Here is a 12,576-nt window from a genome sequence, read left to right as displayed (position 1 = left end):
GATTGGGTGCCACAGAGCAAGGAGGAAGTGAAGCCAGAACTCCCTGACAGCGAATCCAGTGCTCTTTCGACTCTATTACTCTCATTAGCGAATACTAACAACCCACTACATCTTACAGCAAAATACGTCTTTACTAAGGACATTATCTCATTTGATCCTAGTGAGAGCACTGAAGGCCTGGTAAGAATGATGTCACCATTTCACAATGGGAAAACAGATACCCCAGGAGATTCAGTAACATTTCATAGGTCACAAAGCTCATAGCAGCATAGCCAGCATTTCAACCCTATCTCTCCCCACCCTTTTTTTTTTCATTAGTTTCATGTGTACAGAACAACATAGTGATTAGACATTTATATACCTCACAAAGTAATAACCCCAATAAGTCTATTATTCATCTGACAGTGTACGTAGTTATTAGAATATTATTTACTATATTCCCTATGATGTACTATATATCCCCATGACTATTATTTTACTTACAGTTGACATTCAATATTATTTTATATTAGTTTCAGGTGTCCAGCATAGTAATTAGACATTTGTGTAATTTATAATGTATCCCCCCCAATAAATCTAGTACCCATCTGACACCATACGTACTTTTACAACATTATTGGCTATATTCCCCATACTGTATTTCACATCCCTGTGACTATTTTGTGACTACCTATCTGTACTTCCTAATCCCTTCACCTTTCTCACCCAGTCCCCGCAACCCACCCCCACCTAGTAACCATCAGTTCATTCCCTGTAGCTATGGGTGTTTCTATTTTTTGTTCATTTACTTTGTCCTTTAGGTTCCATGTGTAAGTGATATCATATGCTATTTGTCTTTCTGTCTGACTTACTTCATTTAGTATAATACCTTCTAAGTCCATCCATGTTGTCACAAATGATGAGATTTCATTCTTTTCTATGGCACAGTAATATTTCATTGTACATATGTACCAAAATTTCTTTATCCATTCATCTATTGATGGGCATTTCCATTGTTTCCATATTTTGGCTATTGTAAATATTGCTGCAGTGAACACAGGGATGCATATATCTTTTTGAATTAATGTTCTGGATTTCTGAATCCTACCTTCTGATTCCAAATAAGTGTTCTATTTATCACCTCAGAGTTTTGGGAAAAGGAGTCAACATTACTGTATACCTAGTTTACGATACTCTATTAGACATTTTGCATACAGAAGTCCTAATCCTCACTACGCAGGACAATAGTAAGTAGACCCATTGCATAGATATACAAGGTTGAAGTTAGTGTTGCAACTAATTCAAACCCAAATCTATGAGATACTGCTATAATTACATATTATAAATACACACACACACACACACACACACACACACACACACAGTCATTTAAAGTGTAGAAGACTCTGATGAGAAACGTACAAATAGCTCTTAACAGAACTTTCCATTTGGAAATTCCTAGTTTTGATCACAAAATGTTCTAAACCACTATCCTTAAATATCAAAATAGAACAAGCAAATGTAGTAAAAAAAAAAAAAAAAAAAAAAAATCTCTCCAGATAGTCAAGATTGTACCTGAAGGAACAAGAAACCAGTTGGCTCATTCTAAAAGCACTTGGCCATGCTTATGAATGTCAACTGGCAGGACAACGTCAAATAACTATGTCCTTCATGCTATGTACCTACAGTCATTCTTGGAAGCAATATCCTTGAAGATCAAGTTATAAACAGAAGTGTAGTCATTGAGGCCCCATGCTCAGAACTACTTGGAAATGGATAGAAAATTGGGTAAGTTGAAGAACTTGTGTACTGAATGATAACAGCATGCCAACCAACATTTTCAGATACTCTGAAAAGTACAATAGCTATAAAATACATGAGATTTTACCAAAGAAAGTGCAATAAAATATTTTCTTTGTTAACCAATAGCTCAGCAGGTAAGAATAATAGTCATTGAGATTTATATGTACTTTCTATAGCTCACAGAACATTTCAAACGTAAACTTCATTTGATTTTCAGATTATAAAACATTTTAATCCCATTGTCTGGACCATAGTAGCCTTTCAATAAATGCGTGTTGCAAAGAACTGAACAGAGTTAAGAATTGTTATCCTTTTGAAACACATGAGGAAATGGAGGGCTAAGTAAGGTTAAGTCACTTTAATGGTGTCAAATATAAGCATTTGCATGTTATTAAGTTTTCCTACTCTTTTGTGGGTCTTTTAGAAACTCTCTAACTCCATATTGTTATCAAGGAGTAACATCAGATCATATAATACATATGAAAATTGGGTATTTTTCCATGAAGGTGCCTCTCTATCTTAGTCAGAAAACCTGAATTTGATTAATTTTGGTTTCTAGAATAGAACCCCTGAAAAATTTAAATCTAGATTTTTTTGAGTGATCCATATGTCTGAATCAGTTGTTCTGCCAAACATCCATTACCTCATGACCCAGATTTCTATAATTAAATGAGGGCAAATGAGAATATAGGCAAAATGAAAGTACTGTGTTAATATTAATTGTTATCTGTGAGATGTATTTCTCATAAATATAGACTACAGAAAAGTAAAGGACTTCCTTTATAAAAGAATGAAAGAATTGTCTGGTTAGAACAAAAAAGGTTCATGATTGTACATTTTGAACACAAATATTCAAAGACAAATATATTTGGTAATGGTACTCTTCTATTAGACCAGGGGTGTCCAAACTTTTTTCAACAGTTTTCACGAAGGGCCATATGCGGTAAAATACACAAACAGCTGGGCCACTCACTCTAGGTGAAGTACGTATTGCCTCACCTGGTTTATTTAAGTAAACTAAATATGTTTTTGGAATTTGCTGCAGGCCAATTAAAAATGGATCACAGGCCGAAGTTGGCCCGCGGGCCGCAGTTTGGACACCCCTGTACTAGACTATACTGAAAAATGGCTTGAAAATTCAGAGTTTGATGTAGAAAAGGACAGTTGCAGGCTTGGAGAACTTTTAGGAATTCAGTCCATTATAAAAATCAAAAGTTTACCCAGGCATAATCCTCTTAAAACATGATCGCATTGTCTTCATATATAATCCTGCAGATTTAGCCTTCTTGATGTCTTCAATGCTTTAAAAATTGTTACTTAAAAAAAAAAATGTTAAGGTACTTGGAATGAAGGCGTACTATATTATATTCAAATACAGTGGCTATTTATTGAATGCCTGCTAAGTGACAGGTGACTGTAAAAAAATCTATTGTTATCCCCATTTACAGATAAGGAAACTGAGATTTAGGCTGATTAAGGCACTTGTCCAAGATGACGAAGATAATAATAAAGACATAACTCAAGTTCAAGTATTCCAATGTTGTATCCTACATTCTTTTTTTTAAAACTTTTCTTTAAGTTTCAAAAGAGACCAATGTATGGATCCAGATGGTAACATTAAGTCTTTTATTCTTTTTATTGTCTTTTTATTAATGCAATTATTTTAAATATTTGTTCCATTTAATTTCTCAATTATTCTCTATTTTGCACCTCTATTTAAGGATTCAATTACTAAAATAAACAAAGAGATTTCTGGTATTAAGATGTCCTCTTCTTTCAGATATGACTCCCAAAGCAATAAGAAACATGAACAACAGAATTCCAAGTCTTTTTTTGGCAAAACTTAAAAACATCTAGAATCCCAAAGCACCGTATATTATTAAGAGATGTCAAGATGTGGGATTAGTACAAGAAAAAAGGCCCACGGGAGCAGATCTTAAACATGTCAGGAAAGCACAATCACCAAAACAGATGGTGCACTCCAAAAAGCAAAAAACAATAATCATATCTTTGGGGGGGAAATATGAAGGAGATGCCCAGACAACAAAGAGTAGCAGGAAATAAGCAAGGAACTAGACTGACATGACATGGTTGCATGAAACAGCCTATTGATGAATCATAATAGAACAAAAAGTCAAAGACTGAAGATATGAAAACGTAAAAAGACTTAAATAACTAACACACACACACACACACACACACACTCACACACACACACACACCACAGAGAGGAGAGAGAATAAAGTGAGAGCGGCAGAGGGAGACTTTACACTTCTCAGTTCTACCTATGAAATACGTAGATTCCTGCTGGTCTGCAATATAGCTTGTTTCCTTTCCCATAAAGTTCTTACACATGCAATCCAAGAACTGAAAAATTTATTTCATTTAAAAAAAATATTCAAAAAAGAACCAAAGATTCAAGAAAAAAGAAAGAAATGACAAAAGCTGCTTTTGCCCTCCTCACACACACACACTAAAAAGAATATATGTATGACTCACTAGAAAACGTTAACAGAGAAAAATCATGACAAAACTTACTGCAATAAACCAAAGAACATTAAAAAAAAAACAAAGAACCCAAAGTAGAGATACAAGAGCTTGTATCACATATACAAGAGCTTAAAATCTCATTTCACCACATATGTAACATGACTCTTGCTTAAAAAGTCCATTAAAAATCCTCCCTCCAATGTGAAGTCTTCCTTGATATCCCATCAGTGTAATATGTGGTGAAATAACAGAAGAAAGTACAATATAACAGGTCAGAGCTAAGAAAAAAAGGAAAAAGGAAAGGCATAAAAGCAATGAAGATCACATTGTAAGCAGTGCACACACACACACGCACACACACACACACACACACACACACAAATAGAATCTTATGAAAACATAGTAAAGACTAAAGAAGACAAGATTGGAAAAAGTAAACAAAATTAAATGGAAACAAGAAATTCATTAAAATAGTTTAGACAAATTATGTTAATGAAGACTAAACTAAGGAGATCTTTCATACATACGATCAGTGCTTCTAAAGAAGAGAACAAAACCCAAGAAAAAAAAAGTTCAAGATATATTTCAATAAAATTTCCAGAAAGAAAATAATATTTGAATCCAAAAGTTAAAATGGCCCATCTGTCTGAGAAAATTAATATAAGACAACTAACTAGAAATATATCTAAGAAATGCTAGAAAATCAACACAAATAAATTACCATATGAAACAGACCAAATTGTCAAAGAACTACTCACCCCCCTATCCCCCAGAAAGGATAAATTTAAGTTTCTCAGGTGAGTTCCACCAAACCTTTAAAACATATATATCCTAAATACTCTTTAAACTGAGTAAAAAATATATATAAACACTTCCAAATTATTTTTTATGAAGTCAGAAAAACATTAATATCAATTCCGATAATGATAGCCCCATTACAAATACGTGTCAAACATTTTTGAGGTTCATTCCATGTTGTTGGGTGAATCAGTTCTTTTTTTTTTTTTTTTTTTTTTCATTTTATTGCTGGGCAGTGTTCTATTAATACCTCAGAACTAAGTATTAGAGATGTTCAGAGAAAAAGGCATGAGAACATACACTGATGGGATATCAACGAAGCCTTCACATTGGAGGAAGGATTTTTAATGGAATTTTTAAGCAAGAGTCATATTTTGACAAGAATAAAACACAGTGAATCAGAAGCCATCTCCAAATAGAGGAACTGACATGTCAAATAGGGAGCTGTGGGAACCCCAGGACATGTTTGGAAGCAGTGGAAACTATGTTTGAAAAAGTAAATGGGAGGCCTTAGCCTGATTCCTGGAGCTCATTCTTTATTCATATGGTTATAACCCTCGACCTCATTTCTTCTGCACTTACAGCACTGGCTTCTTTTCTATCAAAGAAAGAAAATCCAAGGGACTGGGGGAAGAATCAAATAGAAGAAATAGAAAAGAGAAGAACACATGTCAAGATAAAGAATCTTAGAGAGTTAAAAAGGAGTTCATTGGAAGAGAAAGTGAAGCAAATTTAAAAACTGAGAAAAGTAAAGATTCTGTTGATACGGGACCAGAAAAGAAATAAAAGGAGAAGGGCAGTTGCTTCCTTAGAACCTGGTAGGTAATCAGACACTAGGGGATAAAAGGACAAAAGACGTATTAAATAACTGTTTTCCATCTGCAGTTACAAATGAAGCAAGTGGATAGTGAGACAAACCAAGGATCAAGTTTCCAGGAATGAGAGATGAGGGCTGATAAAATCAAAGTGGAAATGAAAAGTCTTTGGAAATTAAGAAGACACCAAGATCTCACAAGAGCATGAAACCTATGAAGGGAGGAGAATCCAACATGTGGGCAAGACTTGACAGTCAGTCCACCTGAGTTCATTCATCCCAGCTCACTGGACCTGACAAAAACTGCCTCCTCTCTAAAGGAATTGTACATACAGAGATGAGAAGAGAGGTGCACAGGCTGCTCCTTAGCTCACAGGGAAAAGGTTGCAGGCTTCCACCTCTTTCCCAAGAGAAGGCCTATCTCAGCATCTATGCCTTATCTAAGCTAATATTTGTTCTGACTTAGAGAGGCTGTGAACAGCTCTGTCTAGTCTTCCATCTCCCTTGAAGCTCAGCCTCTGTGATGTGCTCTAAAGATGTCTGAGGTTATAAAAATATTCATTCGTTCGTTCATTCATTCATTCATTTATTCATTATTTGGACAAACATCTATTGGTTAGCAACTGTGTGGCTGGTACTCAGCTAAGTCCTGCTGAAATAAAGATAAATTAGATTAATTATCATGAAGGCGCCCTAGGCTAGTGGGAGAATAGAAATAAATAATAGTAGCTAAAGCAGACATAGTAAAACATTAATTGTAGAATCTAGATGGTGGGGATATATGCTTTTGCTGCACATTGCTTTGAATTTTTCTGTAATTTTGAAAACCTTTAATTCAATGTCCAAAAAATAAATTACAATACAACATGACAAGCGCTTACTAGCATTTAACCCAAAGTGAGGAGACCATCATTTTTCTAACAATTGCTAATGGGTACAAGACAAGAAGAGGTCTGTGGTCAGGGAAATTTGGGAAACATCGGGTTAAACATGTTTCTTTACTGTTTCATATATTCATACCTCTAAGATGTTCTATATCCCTTAGATCAGATATAATATATAGAATTTTCCAGGTGTATTTGATTATAGGATTTCTTCCCCAGTTATTTCTCAGCACTTGTGTTTTAAGGAATAGACAATGGGAGATGCTAGATTAAGGATTAATTCCCCTGAGCTACTGCTGTCCTGAAGAAATGCAATGTGTCACACAGGTAATGTCATGTGTATTGTACATGGGGATTCCTTTTTTAGCTCATAGCCTAAAGAGGAATTTACTTCATCATGTGTAGTGGTTTAAAGCACACAATGCAGTATTATAGCACCATAATCATTCATGGAGACCCTGGGTGAGGAACTTATAAAATATGAAGAACAGAAACACAAAAATGAATTGATAAAAAAAAAAAAAAAAACATAAAGACTTACTTCAAACACATACACAAGCAAAATTTAAGAACGTTGAAAATATGTAGTTAAGGACCCTGAAATGAGAGCAGGGCATCTAAGTCCAGATGACATGCAGTAGAGGAAAAGCAGAACTGGAACAATGCGGGCTGCAAAGACACATTTTTTTTGCCCCATTGGCTTAGAGACCTTTCATAAAGGAGAACTGGGGATGAATATCAGCGCCCCACAAACACTATTCAGATTTATACCGGAGTAGGCTGTGTAGTAAAACATACATAATTCTCTACAAGAAGACATTTTCCACAAGTCCTTGGGACTTTCTCTAAGTCCCAAATGAAAAAAACCCATCTAGGTATTGTGTGAGGTATGCATATGTCTGCATTGGTAAGGAACCTGCCAGACAATAGCTGTTAAATTTTGCTTCACAGGGTGGGTAAATTAAAAAAAAAGATGACTTCAGAGAATGCTCTCTTAACAGGCCTATGTTCTCTCTTGCAGTGCTACACCTTATGTGATAATAGGAGTATTTCAAATATTACACTTTATTACAGTTATTAGTTGATATTTTCACATAACTTTGAGAAGATTTTTTTCATAATCATCAGAATTACTTGGGTATGCATGGACTCCCTAATCAAACTGTGAGTTCATTAAAGATGGGACTGCACATTTTTACATGTTTGTATTCCATATGCAGATTCCCAAGGTCCTAATGTGCCATTCTAAAGAGCTTGGATGTTATCCCAAGAGCAATTGGAAGCACTAGAGCCTTTTCAACAAGGTCAGTTTTTAATAGGACTAGATTTTCATTTAGAAAGCCCTTTGGCTGGATTGTGGAAAGTAGATTAGAGGCAGGAAGCCAGGTGGCAGAGAGGCCAGTAAGAAGATTGCTGCAGTAGTGTAGGTGAGAGATGGAGAGGGCTGAAACGAGGGCACTGGCATAGAAGAGTGGGCACTCAGAGGGTTTTAAGTGGTAGAATAGGCTGCATTTGGTAACTCATAAGATGCTGGCGATAAATAAGAAGGTATAGCCTTTAATGACAGATGTTTCTAGCATTGGTGATTCCCGTGACTGAAAAGGGGGGATACTGGAAGGAGAACCAGGCTGGAAGAGAAACGAATTAACATGTTCATCACAAACAGCTCTTTGGAAAGCGAGGTGCTGTGGAAACACAGGGAAATAGAGACCGTCTCTAACTTACCACCAAGCTAGATTCCAACTGTTTAAAGTCAATTGCTTAGAAACCGAAATATATTTTTTCCCCAAAAGAAGCAACACTAAAGATCCTGATTGAGCCTGAAGGCTATTTACTCCCCAGTGGCCACAGAGTACGGTATCATTTCTGTGGGAGGGAGGGAAATGTTGAAGAAAAAGCCCTGGGCACATGGGAAGAAAGCTTAGGACCTTGACTCAAGTTCATCATTGACTAGTCTCATCATCTGCTTTCTTAGTTTGTCTATCAATAAAATGAAGATTGTAAACAAGGATCTACTTACCTAGGAGGGTTGTTGTAAAGCTCAAGGGAAACAGTCTATAGGTAAATATTTTTGTATACTGCAGCATGTCTTTTAACACTTTGTAAGCGGGCATTTTCCCGCCAAATCGCGTTGTAACGCGGGGCTTTTTTGACATTTTCTCGCCAAAATTAGACTTTCCATAAAATATTCATATCTTTCTATCTATTTGATATTTTTCTATGAAACTTTCAGTGTTTTAGTTTAAAAAGAGGTCTCTATTTATTTACTTTACAAAATTTTTGCCGGTTCCAACTAGAGGAGATATGACGAGTTTACTCGTTTCCCACAAACAATGTGACTAAAGGTAAAATTTGAAAGCAGCCATTTAGTTAGCTGGTAATCCTCAAGGGCATATGATTCTGGATAGCTGGGTGTGAAACCCAGTTGAGAGTTTATCCTTTAAGCATGAAAACATTTTTTTCCCTAAAATATTAACCACTTCACATAGACATGGAAAGCTTTCCAAAATATTGCTTAAGAGCACACTGAACATGAGGCTAAGACTTAACTACTTGTTGAGTAAGTTGCAGCAGTCAGTTTATGATCTTATCCTTCTCTTTCTTTTCTATCGATTCTTCCTCATCTTCCAGATCTCTTAAACGTGGATGAGCCCAAGGACTTAGGCAACAGGCCTACTTACTTCTCTACCTGCACTCACTTCCAAGACGATCTCATTCAGTCCCGTGGCTCTGAATTCCATCAAGATACTCCCGACTTTCAATGTTACACCTCCAGTTTTAGCTTTTTTCTTGAACTCCAATCTCATATACCCAACTGCCTATTCAGCATCTTCTTTGTGTGTCAAATAAGCATCCTAAATATAACATAGCCAGAATGATTGCTGATTCTCACCCATGCACAAACTGCAAAACCTGTTCCATTCTCTGACCACCTAATCTCAAAAAGGGCAGCACCAGTTGGCCATTTGCTCTGACCAAAATCCTTGGACTCAACCTTGACTCCTCTCTTTTTCTCAGAGTCTGCATCCAATCTATCAGCCTAGACTGTCTGTTCTACCTTCAAGGCCAATTCCTACTCCAACCACTTCTCACCAGCTGCACTGCTACCTCTCTGGCCGAACCACCAGCATTTGTCCCGTAGATTATTACAAGACCTCCTAATTTTCCCTCCTGTAACCTATTCCCCAAGGAGTGGCAGGTATGGTCATGTTTATAATTTATGCCACCACTTTGCTCAAAACCTTCCAAAGACTTGGAATAAAATCCAACATTCTTTAATGATCTGTTAGGCCATGCTAATCTGACCCACTTCTCCCATGTCCCCCACTCCTACAACATAGCACAAATCCTGCCTCTGAGTCTTTGCTCAGATGCTTTCCTTTCCCTGAGACTCTCCCTTTGATATCTGGAAGGCTCTCTCTCAGTTCATCCCCTTCTCTGCTCAAACCACGTGTCAGAGAAACCCCTCTGACTTCCTTTAGCAAAGCAGCACCACCACCCTCCAGCTCCATCCTTCTCTCTCCCACTCCTTATTTTACTCAATAGCATTTTAACAACATCTGCACATTCTATATGCATTTGTATAAAAAATTTCAGTGGTACCTGTGGTCTGCGGATTGCTGTCCGTCTGCAAACTGTGACCAATCTGCAATGAGAAAAAGAAAAAGTACTCTGAAACTTGTTTAGTAACTTGACAGAAGTTTATGTCTGGAGAAGCTAATAAAAGAATTAGAAGTTGTGTTTTGTATTTATTTTTTTCAATATGTCAGCCTATAAGAGATTGGAAATTTTTAAAAAAGAAAACACTAGCCGGGGCAGCTGGATGGCTCAGTTGGTTAGAGTGCAAGCTCTGAACAACAGGGTTGTCGGTTCGATTCCCACATGGACCAGTGACCTGTGCCCTCCACAACTAGATTGAAAACAACAAGCTGCCGCTGAGCTTCTGGACGGGTAGCTGGATAGCTTAGTTGGTTAGAGTGTGAGCTCTAAACAACAAGGTTGCCAGTTCAATTCCTACAAGTGATAGTGGGCTGCGCCCCCTGTAACTATAGATTGAAAATGGTGACTGGACTTGGAGCTGAGCAGCGCCCTCTACAACCAGATTGAAGGACAACAACTTGGAACTGATGGGCCCTGGAGAAACACACTGTTCCCCAATATTCCCCAATAAAATTAGAAAAGAAAAGAAGGAAAGGAAAGGAAAGGAAAGGAAAGGAAAGGAAAGGAAAGGAAAGGAAAGGAAAGGAAAGGAAAGGAAAGGAAAGGAAAGGAAAGGAAAGGAAAGGAAAGGAAAGGAAAGGAAAGGAAAGGAAAGGAAAGGAAAGGAAAGGAAAGGAAAGGAAAGGAAAGGAAAGGAAAAGAAAAGACAAGACTAGCCTTTCACCAAACAGAGGTTGTCTAAAATGTACTGGTTTACTTCACGCACTGGACTGTGAGCTCCAAGAGAGCAGAGTTTGGATTTTTATCAAACATTCACTAAACGCCTACTATGTCCCTGGCCCTGTACTGGTGTCTGGGACTCAAACTTGAATAGGGCATAGACAGTGCCCTCTGGGAACTCACAGTTCACTGGAGGAGAGAAACGCATAAAACCAAATAGCAGCAGTGTGTGAAAGTCCAGCAGTGCAGACAAGGTACATACCATTTCTAACTTACAAGTTTATATATTTTCACACCTGAAAAAAATAACCAACACTGCAAGTGTGTGATAGCATGGGAATAAGTGGTCATGGAGAGCTTTCTTGGGGCTGCACTAGTATGTGTCTCCCTCCCAAGTCATGGGAGTACCTTTGTGCTTCTTCCCTTAGCGTCACCTTACATATCACACACATGTTTGTCCACGTGGTCATTATTTACCCCAGTGGCCCATATTCACAGCGTGGTCTGAAGACCAGTCCTGTGTTATCAGTATCAAATGAGATAACTCCCTTTTATCCTCTCTGCCTTTCACACACACCACATCCACGTTCCCTAACAGAGACAAGTCTTCTGTTTCCAAAGTTGGTCTGGCAGAGGGTGAGATTCCTGCTAAGTGCCATAAGTTGCAAGCAGAAGTAGGAGGACAAATCACCGCTGAGATCCAAAAGCTTACAACTACCTGACAATGCCAAAGGGTAGCCAGGGAACCTTTGTATACTTCAGGTTCTCTGGACCATAGTGAAGAAAAAACCAAAAAACCACAACTCCTCCTAGTAGTACTTCATAAAAAAGTCACCTCGCTCTCTCCACTGCAAGCCTGGAAGTACTTTGAAGGTAGGTAGCATGGTTTTCATAATTGTTCCCATCCCCCAAACACACAACACACATTTGGTTCGGCGCCCAACAACCGGAGTGCCCTCCACAATCGGGTATTTTTAATACTCATTTAAATCCTATTCCTTTCCCCAAAAAATGCTTTGAGATAATTAACAATAAAGAAAGAGGGAATAAGGATTTAGTGATCAAGGTATGTTGCCTAGCTCTTTGATTATCTACTCTTCACAGTGGACCAGGGAGGAGAGAGGTTACTCCCATTTTACAATGAGGAAATAGGCTCCAAGGGGCTAGGTGGGGAGACCAGGCTTCAAATCACGTCAGTCTGGTTCCAGGGCTGTGGACTTAAATAGAGTCCTGGAAAAAAAGGAGGAAGTAAACATGACAATACCCAGGACACTGCATTAGAATTAGCTACAAATATTTTTGGTTGCAAAATTTCTAGTAGCTGTAGTATGAAAAAGGAGGAGAAGCAGGAGAAAAAGATGAAGATGAAGAAGATGAGGAGGAGGAGGAGATGAGGATGGGAAAGAAGAAGCATATTTTTTGAACTTT

General features: G+C 37.6%; 1 long non-coding RNA gene across 1 annotated transcript in view; it reads right to left on the bottom strand.

The window, feature by feature from the left end:
• The window catches only part of LOC141571356 (uncharacterized), a 225,792-nt gene extending 215,376 nt beyond the window's left edge, over nucleotides 1–10,416 (bottom strand). Inside the window, exon 1 of the long non-coding RNA XR_012496115.1 lies at nucleotides 10,372–10,416. This is a non-coding gene — a long non-coding RNA (uncharacterized LOC141571356). The remainder of the gene's footprint in view (nucleotides 1–10,371) is intronic.
• Between the last annotated feature and the right edge of the window lie 2,160 nt (nucleotides 10,417–12,576).

Source organism: Rhinolophus sinicus, linkage group LG04, assembly GCF_036562045.2.
Source record: "Rhinolophus sinicus isolate RSC01 linkage group LG04, ASM3656204v1, whole genome shotgun sequence".
Classification (NCBI taxonomy): Eukaryota; Metazoa; Chordata; class Mammalia; order Chiroptera; family Rhinolophidae; genus Rhinolophus; species Rhinolophus sinicus.
The sequence above is the reverse complement of the archived record's forward strand: the minus strand, read 5'-3'. Positions and strand labels throughout refer to the sequence as shown.